The 14,401-nt window shown below is 41.6% G+C and overlaps 1 pseudogene; it reads right to left on the bottom strand.

The window, feature by feature from the left end:
- Window positions 1-1,347: 1,347 nt before the first annotated feature.
- On the bottom strand, window positions 1,348-2,408 carry LOC105914307 (annotated as a pseudogene).
- Window positions 2,409-14,401: the final 11,993 nt, after the last annotated feature.

The raw sequence follows: 14,401 nt of genomic DNA, 5'->3' as shown, positions 1-14,401 counted from the left end.
TATATATATATGTGTATATCTGTGTGAGATATGTCTCGCGCTCTGTGTATATCCCTAGGGCGCGCGGCCCGCGCGCGCGCGCGCGCGCCCACCCACGCACACACACACCCACACATCCACACACACACACACACACGCGTGATATATATATATATATATATATATATATATATATATATATATATATATATATATATATATATATATATATATATATATATATATATATATGCATTCGGCAAATTACATCCCAAACACCCCATCGAACGGGTCTCGATGCAAGTTTCGCGATGGTGCCACGCGTCCTTTGACGAGACGTCGTCCGGCCGCACTCGACTCGCCCTCGATTTTGAGGCCTACACGCCGCACCCGACGTAACTCACCGATGTCGACGCATGTCTAGCCTCCGTCAAATTTCGACGTCTCCAAGTATTTTGCTCCCGCTTCCAGGCCGACTACTCGACTCGTCTTTGTCCCGCTTGACTCGACCGACGCCGTATCCATCTCGTATAATCTCGCTCTTCCATGCAGCATGTGGATCGCCTATGACTCCATCCGGACTTCTCGGATCCCTCGGTCCAAGCCTACTCGTGTTCACCCTTCACAACCTTAGTACATCGACATGAACCTTTTGCTTGATCTTCACCTCATGTCGTCGACAGCCATGTTGCATCCAACACTTGCACATCACATATGTTTTTGTAACATCCGTAAAAATTTACTAACTCAAATCATCCGCTAAAAATTCGTCTTCAAAATCTTTTGACCGTTGAGCTCCCGGAAATTCTTTTCTTCCTGGCGACTTCGCCGCCCCAGCACCCAACGCCGACAACCATCCTTTTCTTCCTCCGCAAATTTCACCGCGTGCCCGTCAAAAATCTGTCACGGGTGCCTGACCGTTTTCTGCATTTTTCGCCAACTCTCCCTTTTTTCTCTCTCTTTCTTTTTCCCTTTTTCCTTTTTTCTTTTTTTTCTTTTCCTTCTCTCTTTCTTCCTTCTTCTTCCTTCCTCCTCCTTCTTCTTCTTCCTTCCTCTTTCTCCTTCCTTCCTGGCCGAGCGCACGCCAGCCCCTTCCCTGGCGCCTGCTCCTCCCCTGGCTGGCCCCAGCGCCACTCCCAGGTGGCATCATCCATCATCTCTCATGCATATAGTTGATGTCAGGTAGGATGAACACGGACTCCAGTAGCCATCAGGTCACACAACACTCCAGAAATCATCATCTGCAAGGGCAAAACAATAAACAGATGAATTTTTAAAAAATCATTATTTAGTAATATTTGCACACAAAGATGAACTAGCATGAGCTACTAGGATGACTTAGCAATATTTGCACACAAAGATATGTACCTAATTATTTTGCCTATTTGAATTCCCAAACTTTTGCCAAATATGATCAATCAAATCAGATTAAAGTTGTTTGTACGCTTCACGATCGTGTAAGGTGATATTTCTGTTAAGCACGTCTTCCATCTGTGGGTTTTTTCCATGAGAGATTGTAGCTTCGTGAATAATATATGTGCTAGCTTCCTCATTCAAATCAAGTGGAACCTGCTCTATATCCTTCTCATCTTCAATTATCATGTTGTGGAGGATTATACAAGCAAGCATGATATTCTCAAGATCCCCTTGCTCGTAGAGACGCGCTGGTCGACGCAAAACACAAAAGCGAGACTGCAAAATACCAAAAGCGCATTCAACATCCTTCCTTGCCCCTTCTTGCTGTTGTGCAAAAAGTTTATGTTTGTCTGATTGTGGTTCACATATAGACTTCACGAAAACAGGCCACTCTGGATATATGTCATCAGCTAGGTAATAGCCGATATCATATTGTCTTCCATTGATAGAGTAATGCACCTTAGGAGCTTCTCCTCTCAGCTGGTCGACAAACAAATGTGATTGGTTAAGCACGTTGATATCATTGTTGGATCCAGAACACCAAAAAAAGCGTGCCATATCCAACGATCGTGCAAAGCAACTGCCTCTAGAATGATCGTAGGTACACCGTGATCACCGCAGGTATACATGCCCTTCCATGCATAAGGGCATTTTTCCCAATACCAATGCATACAATCAATACTCCCTAGCATACCAGGGAACCCACAATGCTCATCGATCTCCATTAAGTGTTCAACATCTTGTACTGTTGGTCACCTCAAATACTCCGCTCCAAATTTATCAATCACTCCCTTCACAAATAACTTCAAACACTTTATTGCAGTACTTTCACAAATCTTAATGTACTCATCACGCTGGTCTACAGGGCTCCTGTTTGCTAACTGCCTTATAGCAACAGTGCACTTTTGGATTAGCGATAGCCCAGGGCGATTGACAGCATCGAATCTTAAGGTAAAAAATGGAGACCACTCACCGAGGGCATCGACAATGCGCAGAAACAGAGGTCTCCTCATCCTAAACCTTCTACAAAAGATTGTAGAATTGTAGACAGGATTCTGCGTGAAATAGTCATCCATAAGCCGTTGATTGGCTTCTTCACGAGGCCTTGCCAAATATCTCCTTGGACCACTATTACGTCTCCTCCCTTCTTCTAGCACTTCAATTTCATCCCTCAATTTTGCAACCACTTGATCTTGCAGGTCTTCTAAAAATCTTGCTCAGCCACAAAAGCATTGACTATGTACAAATCTTCTGGGTCTATGCTACCATCCTCATCATTAGGATCAGCATCATGTGGTGGCTGGTGAGACATTATGGGTAGATAGAGAGGAGAACTACATGTGCACACAGAGGGCAGACTGCCGGTGCATATATAAATATATATGTGTGTACAACAATTAAATACTACAGTCACACAGGAAACAAATAGGCAGCCCCCCACGAGCACAGTAGAGATGCATTATTCACACCAGCAGGTAGCGTTCACACAAGTTTGACTATTTTCCAAGCAAATAAAGTTGCAGTGTTCACATGCAGTTTTCAGCTTCATAGGAATAAATATTGATAGCAAATAAAACTAGTAACTTTATAAAAAAATAGCATGCAGTTTAGCAAATACCTTAATTATCTGTAGCAAATAAGACCATCCTCGTGCTCTCCATTGCTTTCTCCCTCTCAGCCAAAGCATGTGCACTCAAATTGCTTGTGGGTGCTAACAGTAGCTCTTTATAAGTGTCTAGCATTTTACACTTCACTTGTTCTTGTGCTGCCTTATGTGCAAGCTTGGCCACTTCAAGGTTACTGTTTGTCAAATTTTGTTGCATGTCTCACGGTCCTTTCTAGCCATTGTGCTTACTTTAATGAACTTGTCTAGCTTCTCAGTAATAGCTGAATAAGCATCAGATGCCTTCTTTTTCCCATAGCGCTCATCCTTGGCCTTCTTATGACCCATAGGACGAATATTAGAATTATCATCCAAATTCACCACTTCAGCTGGCTTAGTAGTTGCACCCTTCTCCTTCTCCTTTTCCATTTTTTTAACATATGCAGACCACTTTCTTTCATCTCGAACAACCTTCCATATATGCTTCAGCATGAAATCTTTATCATTTTGTGTAGAGGCATACATCTTGTCAGCAAGATCCGTCAATTAGTCATCACTAAACCCACTTATGTGCACTCTATTGGTTTGTATCCAGCAACCATGATACTCACTCATTGGTTTCTTAACACGATCCCAACGGATTTTCAGCTGGTTCTGGTTTCTATTGCGGCAACTCTTTGTGGTGTGGTTGTATTCTTTAGTAACATCCGCCCAATATTAATCTGCCTTTCTATCAGTTCCATCAACTGGGTCCTTTGAGTAACGCAACCAAGCAGTGGCCTACAAAGTTTACAAAGTAAGAAAGGTGGCTTACCAATCTAATATCTTCATCTTTCGTCCAGTTCAATTGCTTGTCGGTCCTAGGATCTTGGGGGTTTTCATCAGCATCCGCATCAACATCAATTGTTTCTTTGTTTTTTACATTGCTTCTACCTGTTGGGGTTTGTTCAGAACTCGGAGCAATTGGAGAAGTTGCACTTTCCTTTTTGTAGTTCCAACAAAATGGAAATTTTCATTGAGATGGTTAGGAGATTGATAACCCACCTGGTGGGTAAATCCTGAAAAAAGAAAAAAAAAGATATGTTCAGTGGAACTAATGTGCTACAAACGTGTGGAAGTATAAAAAAAAATATGACAGCTCTTTGCTAAACCATACTGATTATTTATCAGAAAAAGACATACTAGTGCAATAATATTAGTAATTTTCAGAAGATTACTAGAATAAAATTAACAACTCTTTGCTAAACCATACTAGATGCACTGCCTGAAGGACTTGTGTAGGAGTGAAATAAACATACCCTTCAGTGAGAGAGGCCATAGGAGATGAGCTTGTCCACCACGCAGGAAAACCGGCGAGTTGAATACTTGCGGGTGGTGGAGATGATGCTGCAGCCAGGGTGGCGTGAGCAATAGCGACCGACGGAGATCCAGTAGCAAGGGTGGCAGGAGCACTAGCGACCGAACTGGATCCAGCAGCAAGGGCGAAGGGAGTACAGTGCCTCTCCTGAAATTTGTCGCCTGGTGATTCATTTTCTCAGATATTTGGGATGGATTGGGGGCAGAGGAGGCTAGGTCTTGGAATTGGGGCGCACCTCTATTGATTCCAGTGAGCGAGCGCAAGAGAGGGTGACGCGAGGAATTGCAGCCCTGCTCGCTCCCGCCATCTGCGCGGCGGCGGTGGTGCACTGGATCCGGATGGATGCCGCTCAAAACTACTCGAGTTTCCTAACGGGGTTTGGGTGGTTTTGTGGTGTCTCGGTCCTTGCGTCAACTCGGTTCCGTGAGAAGGAAATCATTTCTCTGTTTTGTGCTCTCACTCATCATTAATTATTTTACCACATAAGCAAAAAGTTGAGCTGTCAAGATAATTAATAGACATAGAAACCACCATAAATACTCCATTGGGACTTCCCTTACTAGCTTGGGCCGGACCGTGTAATGATTTCGGACTTCAGCGTGAAAAAGGCTCGAGATGGCTATTGGGTCTGTTGAGCTGGGCTGAATCAGGTCGGTGCCGGCGCAACTGGTCAAAACACGACCAAAAAAAGAGCGTAAGCCTCCTGGAGGTTTGAATTTTGATCACGACACTCGACAGCACCGTCAATTAAAGCTGTATACAGCCATTCACACGGGGTGCTTATCGAAGGGGACGCTGCTTTGCCAGCAGTCAAATGAACTAGGATGCGCGTACGCCACGATGTATCCAGCGATGTCCCCTCTTAGAGCTACAAGCCTACAACTTTTTTGTTATCTGACTCGGTGGATTGCGGAAATGAGCGTGGTTCGGACTTGAGACGTTCAGATTGGATATGGCACCATGCATCTCTCTCAGACCATTCTAGCTCAATCGTGTATATGGTGTTGCTTTAATTTGCGCAGCGCAGGTAGGGGCCGGGCGGCGGGCGACGCGGTAAATTCACGACGCGTCTGCAGCCTGCGCTCGATTAGGGTTGTTTGTTCGCGTCACATCGAATATTTGATACTAACAGGAGTATTAAATATAGGTTAGATATAAAACTAATTACATAAATGAAGATTAATTTGCAAGATAAATCTATTAAACCTAATTAATTTATGATTTGACCATGTGATGCTACAGTAAATATATGGTAATCATGGATTGATTAGGCTTAATAGATTCGTCTCGTGAATTAGCCACGGCTTATGCTATTAGTTTTATAATTAATTCACGTTTAATTCTTCTAATTGGTATCAAATGTGACCCGAACTAAAAATTAGTTCAAACACCCTTTTAGTATGATAGAGTAAGCACACTTGGTGAGAGGGACAACCCAACTCGGCTGATCTTGCGATGATACGGCGTGTATGAAAGTATTATTTTTGTTGGAACTTTGGAGCCACAGATCCCTATCGCCGCATATAACAAGTCAATGACCACAACGCGGACTCGTGAACCTCGTGCTTCATTTCGAACGATATATCCACCTGGGACTTGCATTGCACTTGGTTTCGCTGTCGATTGAAATTGAGGGAGTGACTCAGTTGGAGGGAGGATAACTTTACTTATTACTAGTAATTATTAACAGGATATAGTAAAGATTTCGTTGTCTGGAAAGTGAATAGGTGACGATCGTTAAAAGGGGAAGAGAGACATTGCTTTGAGGTTACAAGAAAAAGGTCAGCAAACATGGTGGTTTCGGTTATATGCCTACATGTCTAGCGGACCTCCACCTGAAAATTCCCCACTGCCGCCTCTTCATACAATTCCTATGAGGGTAGAGAGACAGTGAGAGCATAATATGCAATTACCTTCTAAACAGGCACGGAGCCATTAGGGGGCTGACAGGAGCCATGGCCCCCTTACAGTTCTGTTTTTTTTTACTGAAAATCTTGTAGATCAAGAAGAATTTAAACCTATATTCCAGTGTTTTCTTCCTAATTTAACTTGGCTGGTCCCGCAATCCTTCAATCCTAGCTTCATCCCTGCTTCTAAAAACAACAATTTGGAACCTCCATAATCCTGGGATCTAAACAACCCCAACTTTTATTATTCTGTTTTTAATATCTCTAGCTATCGGCTTTTTAACTAGCTTTAGCTGGTCCAAACAGAGCCGCTTATAGTCCAACTAACAATAATTCAGCCACATAGCTTCTACAAGTCCATAAGAACACCCACAAAACGCAGGGTTCTAAATAGCATCCACCTTTCTATAACCTTACGGGTGTTTGGTTGCACGGATTAAAGTTTAATCCCTATTTAAATTAGTATTAAATATAGGTTAATTACAAAATCAATTACATAAATGAAACTAATTCGCGAGACGAATCTATTAAGTCTAATTAATCCATGATTAGCACATATTTACTGTAGCATCACGTGGTCAAATCATGGACTAATTAGGTTTAATAGATTTGTCTCACGAATTAGCTTTCATGTATGCAATTGATTTTGTAATTAATCTATATTTAATACTCCTAATTAGTATCTAACATTTAATATGATAGAAACTAAACTTTAGTCTTTTGAACCAAACACCCCTAAGTATGGCGGGGATAAAATTTTAAGGTTGCAAGTCGCATCACTTGACTAGTACTGCTAGCTACCATGTAGCTTCTGAGAGCTCTCATTGTTTGGAACGGTGGGAAGAGTTGGCGCTGGTGCATGCATACGAATCGGAGACCAGTGCAGGGCACCAACAGTCTTTGCAACAAATCATTGAGGAGCACGATTTTACTTCAACCCTCGGTGGAAATATGGAGCCCCCGGGACTACGAGAGAGCATGCAGCCGCAAAAGCACAGGCGTTCAGGTTCGGTGCACCGCGCGCGCGTGATCGATCATCATCATCAAGATTCAAGGCATCAATTCGATTTGAGAAACTTACTAACGGATTCTAGTTTCTACAGATCGAGTAGGGTAGCAAGCCCATGACATCTGGTATTCTGGTCTATGAGCGGCCCGGCCACTTCCATGGGGCTGCGCCACAGCGATACCCGATGCTTTTCATGCCAAGTTGCCAACGGTTGCCCCCACGCGCAGCAACCAAGTGCATGCGAAAGGCCATCCATGAGGAATGATCCATCTCCATCCAGATCCAGCCATTGCCAAACGAAGCCAAAAACCTCTCTTACGCTGCCGCACCTCCGCAGAGCAACCGAAGCGCAGAAAAGGGCGCCGCAAAGCTCCCTGCCCCGGCGGCGGGCTGTCCCGCCGGCCACTGTACGTGCACGACCCATCCGCCAGCCTACCGCTCGCGCCGAATTCACGCGGCGGCCGGCGCCACCACCTCGGGCTACAGCCTGCAGCGGGTACCTAGTGTTGGTCACCGTACAGTGTCACTTGATGATTGGGTGCGTCAGAGCGCGTCAGCTGCCGATCGAGTTCATTGGGCTCTTCCTATTTGTGGCCACAGTGACAGTACCAGGAGTATCTACTATGCGCTGCAGTACTATGCTGCATCTGCGTGCAAGCCCTGCGGGTAGAAAAAGGGGATGGATTATTACGGCAGGGCGAAAGCTGACGGGATCTGATAACGTATTAAAACACGCAGTTGGTTGTTACGTGAGGCCATCAGATTGCTGCCAAACTGAGAACGAAATGCTAAGCAGCTCCAAGGACACGATCTACTCCTACAAGGTAGCGACTAGCGAGAGCTGACTAGTGATCGATCCATGAACGGGGAAAGGCAACTCGACCGATCGTTTGCTCGATCTGCTTTACTTTCCGTTCCTTTTCGTTGCACTTTATGTCATTTTCGTAGCGATCGGCTTGCGACGGCTTAGTATATCAGATAAATGAACAAGATCACATGGCATTTGATTTATGCTAGATTATCTCTGTGAATGATGAGTACAGCAAGAGCGCATAGCTCAGTTGGATCGCCATTAACTGTACTGCCAAACTTTTTGCCGCTCAAGTAGAGGCCTCATTATCTTTGTTAGTTGGTACTACATGTCTGCTAGAAAAATTAAACCTTAATTATGGAAAAAGATTAACATAATGCGCACATGACATGCATGAACAATACACTCGCTGCTACGAAGACAAATTGAAGATACAGCCTTAGCCTCGTAGCTTGTCGGCTTCTGTTTTATTTTTATTTTGGAAATTAACAAGCATGAGCTAATTAATTAAAAACCACTATTTTGGCATGCCAACGAACTATATAAGAAGCTAAAGTATTCTATTTTAGATGGTCGTGTGCCATGTGAGCTAAAGAGCTTAACAACATCGAATTAAATTGGTTTTCAGTTACAAAGAGCAAGTTAACAGCATGGATCGTCGGTCGTTAGGTTAATCTCGTACACTTTGGCCTGGTGCGCGGGTTAGCTAATTAAAGAACACGCTACCGATCACGAATTAATTAATCTCGGCCCTATCGTAGTATCGTTCCGATTATATTATGCTGTCACCTAATTTGCAGCCATATCGCAAGTGAGTAACTGACGAGTACTGTGATGCCGGCGGCCGTCAGTGCGGTGGCGTCTCTCGCCGGCAGCTGGAGACTCTCAAAGTCACGAGCGACCGATCGATTGACTACGCTGCTGCCTGCTGGTGGGTGGCTGTTCGTGGGCGTCTCTTTCGGTACGTGCAAAGGCACCGAATCCTTTGCCTACTTGTCTGTCCTGCTTCGATCTGTTCAGGATGCTCTGCTGGTTGATGTGATCAGCAAACTACTTACTTACACATCCAGAAACAGGTGGTGTTCAATCATTAGGGAACAGCAAAATAAAGGAGGTTTTCATCGAGCAAGATTGGGATTGCATTAACCGTGAGGTTTGCATGCACCGCCACAGGTTTGTTACTTGGCTACTATGATCATGTTTGGATCCACCCAACTAACGTTTAAGAGCAACTCTAAAAGACTGTTAATCTTAACCCCAATATCTTTTTTAGGGAGAAAAAGAGAAAAAATGAATTCCAACAGTCCACCTAAACCTTCCCCAATTTTTTAGCGATGCTAAAAAAACAGTCTGCCACCGCGTATATTTTAGCGTTGGCGTTTCTCCCCCAATCCTGATTCCCACACGCCCGCGCGTCTCTTTTGATGGGCCAATACGATAACGTGGCCTGTTTTGAAATATTGGGGGCAATTTATTAGCGATCTGCTGTGGATTGATATGTTTTTGAGGTAAATTTTTTAGGAGAACCCCCAATACATAGTTTTGGGAAAGAATTTTTTAGGGTACTCTTGGAATTGCTCTAACTAGTTTAGCTAGCTAAAATTTAGTTACGGATGTTTAGATCCACTGGCTAAATGGTAGATGAAGAGTTATTTGTCTATTCTACCCCTCCCTCCAACTTTAGAAACTTTTCCCGAGGAAGGTGGAGGGACAATTTGATTATTTTACCAGTTTAACTAGGTTGAACCAGATAAAAGAATCTTTAACTAGCTAACTTTAGCTTGATCTTGTTTGGATTCATAATAGCTAAATTTAGCTGGTGGATCCAAACAAGGCCTGAGTTTAGGGGCAATTTTTTTTCGCCTTTTGGAATGACACGCAGGAGAGTTGCTTGTTATAATTGAGTATAATTCAATACAGTAGTCCATCAACCCGTGCTCCTACACAAGCTAATATTTTTATAAGCTATTGAGTTTGAAAATTATTTAGAAATTAAACTCTTGAGTAATAACTAAAATTGTTTAGCTACTACTCTCTTATTTTTTTTCAATACTTCAACATAATACCCTTTATCCAATTGTGATTGATTTTTAAAGTAATTACTTTATACTTTTTTTCATCCACATTCACATTTTTTTCCTTTTGTATCGCAACTCCATATATTGTGTTTAGCATAAAATTAATATTTTTCATCACTTCCTCAATACTGTATAAATGGTCTATGTGGTAACACTCATCTGCATATATACCTTAGCTTAGTATTATAAATTAACAATAACATAAATAGGTAATTTAGAATCACATATATTAGTTTACTTTTGTATATTTCTATATAATGCATGTGAAGATAATTAGAATAAGATTTAGATGTTTATAGGTTATTTTTTAATAACAGCATACGTAGTAACTTACGTACAAATTTAGAAAGGCATTTTAAGTTACTTTATAATGATACGCATGAGTAAAGAGTAAACTGGATGAAGATTATGGTGTTACTTTAGGTTAGTTTTTATAAGGGTAGAGCTTGGTAATTTAGATATAGGTTTAGTGTTTATTTTATAATATTTTCATAATGATAGTGGTGGGTAACTTTTTAGAAAATATAATAGATCAGTGGCTACGATTATTAGAGTTTACATGACTCATGTTTCATGTTTCTCATGTTTTTAATAATTTCTAAGATTTGTCTTTTTTCTAGTGTGTATTGTGAGAACTAATGTGGAGTCTCCAATAAAAAAAAATGAGATCACATTGCTACAAAACTATTACCTTAGCTACTTCTAATTTGTAAAATATTCGACAACAATACTTATATAGATATATACATATTATCTTCATCTGATTGTGACTCTATAATATTTTCATCCACATTTATAATCTTTAACTCTTCGCTTTGCATCGCATGTATGTGCTTGAATTTGTTTAATGGACCTTAAGTTTGAGCTATAATTTTAGCATAGAAATCTATATTCTCATTACTCTCTCTATATCTTTATAAATGATGATACACATCATGCGTATATACCTTAATTATTATATCATATACCAATAGTGTAAAAATAAACTATTTAAATCATATATTTGTGTATAGTTTTAATTAGGGTGATTTGGATAAAAATTTAGGGTTACATCATGTTATTTTTAATAATAGCATATGTGCGTAATATAGATGCAAATTTAAGGGGTTATTTTAAGTTATTTTTTAAGTATTAGTGGTGGACAATTAAGGGGTTACTTTAAGTTATTTTTTAAGTATTAGTGGTGGGCAATTTAGTTGAAAATTTAGGGATTATTTTAATTATTTTTATAATAGTATAAGTGGGTAATTTTGATGAAGATTAGGGGTTACTTTAGTTTATTTTATATAATGGCAAAGGTGGGTAATTTAGATATAAATTTAGGGGGTTACTTTAGGCTTTTTTTTTATAATAGTATAGGTGGGTAAATTTTTTAGAAAACATAATAGATCTAATGGCTAGTTTGAGACTACTGATTGATGGCCAGATGTTTTACTTTTTTGAGAATTTTTATAATTTTTCTATTTTTCTAGAGTGTTCACATAAAATTCTAGGTGACTTCACCTGAAGACTTTAAAAGAAGCCTCCAATTAGTAATAATAGGATAGCTCAAAATGTTACTACCGTTTGTTAAGCCTGTCAAATACGGTAATCCAATTGATTGGCTTTACTGATGGAACGGTTCACCTGAAGTCATCTCACCATCAGCAGTGCGAGCTGTTACTAATGGAACGGATCTTGATTGGCTTTCAGGATACAACGCTACATTTTAAACGGGGAGACTACAAATGCCCAACAAAAGATAGCACAATTGATTAGCCGGTCCAGAGGTGGGCTGCAAGCAGATCGCCGAGAAGATGCCATCGTGGTCCCCTGCCGGCACCAAACAACGTCTCTGGGCTCCAATATTAAGGGGGTGTTTGATCTTTAGTGGTGTTTGGATACCCACTACTAAATTTTAGCACCTATCACATAGGATTAAATATAGTCTAATTACAAAACTAATTGTACAGATGGAGTCTAATTCACAAGACGAATCTATTAAACCTAATTAGTTCATGATTTGACAATGTGATGCTACAGTAACCATTTGCTAATGATGGATTAATTAACCTTAATAGATTCATCGCGAATTAGACTCCATCTGTGCAATTAGCTTTGTAATTAGCTCATGTTAGTCCTCCTAATTAGCATCCGAACATCCGATGTGACCTTGCTAAAGTTTAGCACCTCGTATCTAAACACCCCCTTAGTCACTCCTAAAATTCCTGTCACATCGAATGTTTAGATACTAATTAGGAGTATTAAACATAAACTAATTACAAAACCAATTGCACAGATGGAGACTAATTTGCGAGATGAATCTATTAAGCCTAATTAGTCCATGTTTTGACAATGTGATGCTATAGTAAACATGTGCTAATGATGAATTAATTAGGCTTAATAGATTCGTCTCATAAATTAGCCTCCATCTGTATAATTAGTTTTATAATTAGCTCATATTTAGTCTTCCTAATTAGTCTTCGAATATTCGATGCAACATGAATTTTAATCAGAACTAAAGATCCAAACAACCACTAAGTGGTTCGGTGGGGCTTAATCTACGCATCGCTTTGTTAAGGACCTCATGTTTGGATAAAATAGCCATCGTGCTGGCAATGCAGGATATTTATCGTTCAGATATTAGTATTCATCAAAGTCAATATAGCACCTGTACTTGGAAATTGGTTAACGAGCATAAAAAAGAAGGATAAAAGTTTGATTTATGTTGAAGTTGCAGCGAGCATAAAAAAGAAGGATAAAAGTTTGATTTATGTTGAAGTTGCAGCTTATGGCCAATCTGTTGTACGGGTAACGATTTGGTTTTTGAGAAAAAAAAGATCTTTTACGCCGGCTGTTTTCAGGAACCTTACTGGCTGCGATTTTAGTCCCTTACTGGCTGCGATTTTAGTCCCTGTTACAGCGTGAGGACACAAGGAAGACTATTCATTTGGCAAGCAAGGCGTTGGAAGTCGTAGAGATCGGAATATTATGCCTCTTCTAAAAAATATATATTAGTACTAGCAGAAATTACAGGTTCGGGATGGATTACACGAATGACACCAAATCTGACAAGGTAGCTAATCCAAGTTCAAAATGGCCCAGCCGGCCTTTACTATGATTTGCATGAACGAGAGGAACTCGAGTCAAAACCAAATTCTCTGTTTCTCGTAGACCTGTCGCCGTGTGTGGAACTGGGGAAGAAATTCTAGAGCCGGCTGTCCCTCGGTCAAATAATTGCAAGACGATGGGATCCCAATCGACGAACGGACCGCAAGTAGCCGGGCCAAGTTGGAGCAGACGACGAGCTCGGGAGCCTCCAGCTGCCTACGACTGCGGGTGAGACGAGACAAACCGGGACCAACCTCCCCGTTCGGCCTCTGTCCCTTTTGCTATAACAAAGCGTAGCAAAAGAATATACAGAGAACCTTCCTGCAAGCACCCCCTCCCTTTTAAGCCCCGACAGGACAGCCCACAGCTCACAACCTTAAACTCTCCCGATTTGGAGATAAAAATAGCTTCCAGAACCTAGTTCTCAAACAAATGCCAGCTCTACAAAGATTACGCTGCGTCACACAATGTGAACTGCTGTACGGGCCTGTAAACTTTGAGGACTTGTTTTGGTCTATCGATCTATGAAAGTATACTCCAGAGTACATGTCATGACAGTTGACCCGCTCCTCAAAATCAAGGATGAGGGGCGTGAGCCTTTGCGGGCGCCAAGCATCTGTCCGCCCTCCTGGAAGGGGTGTAGGGCGCACTTCTCAGGCTTGTATAGTGTGTATAGTTGTTTCTTTTTTTAATAGATTTTGTTCGCCTGAAAATGGTCCGCTGAGATCTTTTGCTTGTAACTCTCTTCTATATTAATAAAAATGGCGCAGTCTGTGGTCGTTCGTTCAAAAAAAATAACAGTTGACCCCTGAATAAACATTGCATTTTTTCAAAAAAAATCGGCATAGCAGGCAAGTAGAACTACACTGACTAGTGTAGGACTACAGGCTACAGAACAAAATCACGTAGCACGCCGAGACGGGTGGGCCTAAGAAAAATTCCCCTCCGCCGTCGCGCCCGGGACCCGGGTCCGGGTGGGTCGCCGAGCAGAGCTCCAGCACACGAGTCCGAGTCCACCAGACCACCGCTCGCCCAATCCAGAGGCCAACGCGCCCGCACACGCAAACCAACCACCTCCCGCGGCCGTCACCGATGTTTCCGCGTTCCTCCTCGCACTCCTGCTCAGCTCCCCGCTTTATAAACGACCTGCC

The sequence above is a fragment of the Setaria italica genome, chromosome I (assembly GCF_000263155.2).
Source record: "Setaria italica strain Yugu1 chromosome I, Setaria_italica_v2.0, whole genome shotgun sequence".
NCBI classification, from domain to species: Eukaryota; Viridiplantae; Streptophyta; class Magnoliopsida; order Poales; family Poaceae; genus Setaria; species Setaria italica.
The sequence above is the reverse complement of the archived record's forward strand: the minus strand, read 5'-3'. Positions and strand labels throughout refer to the sequence as shown.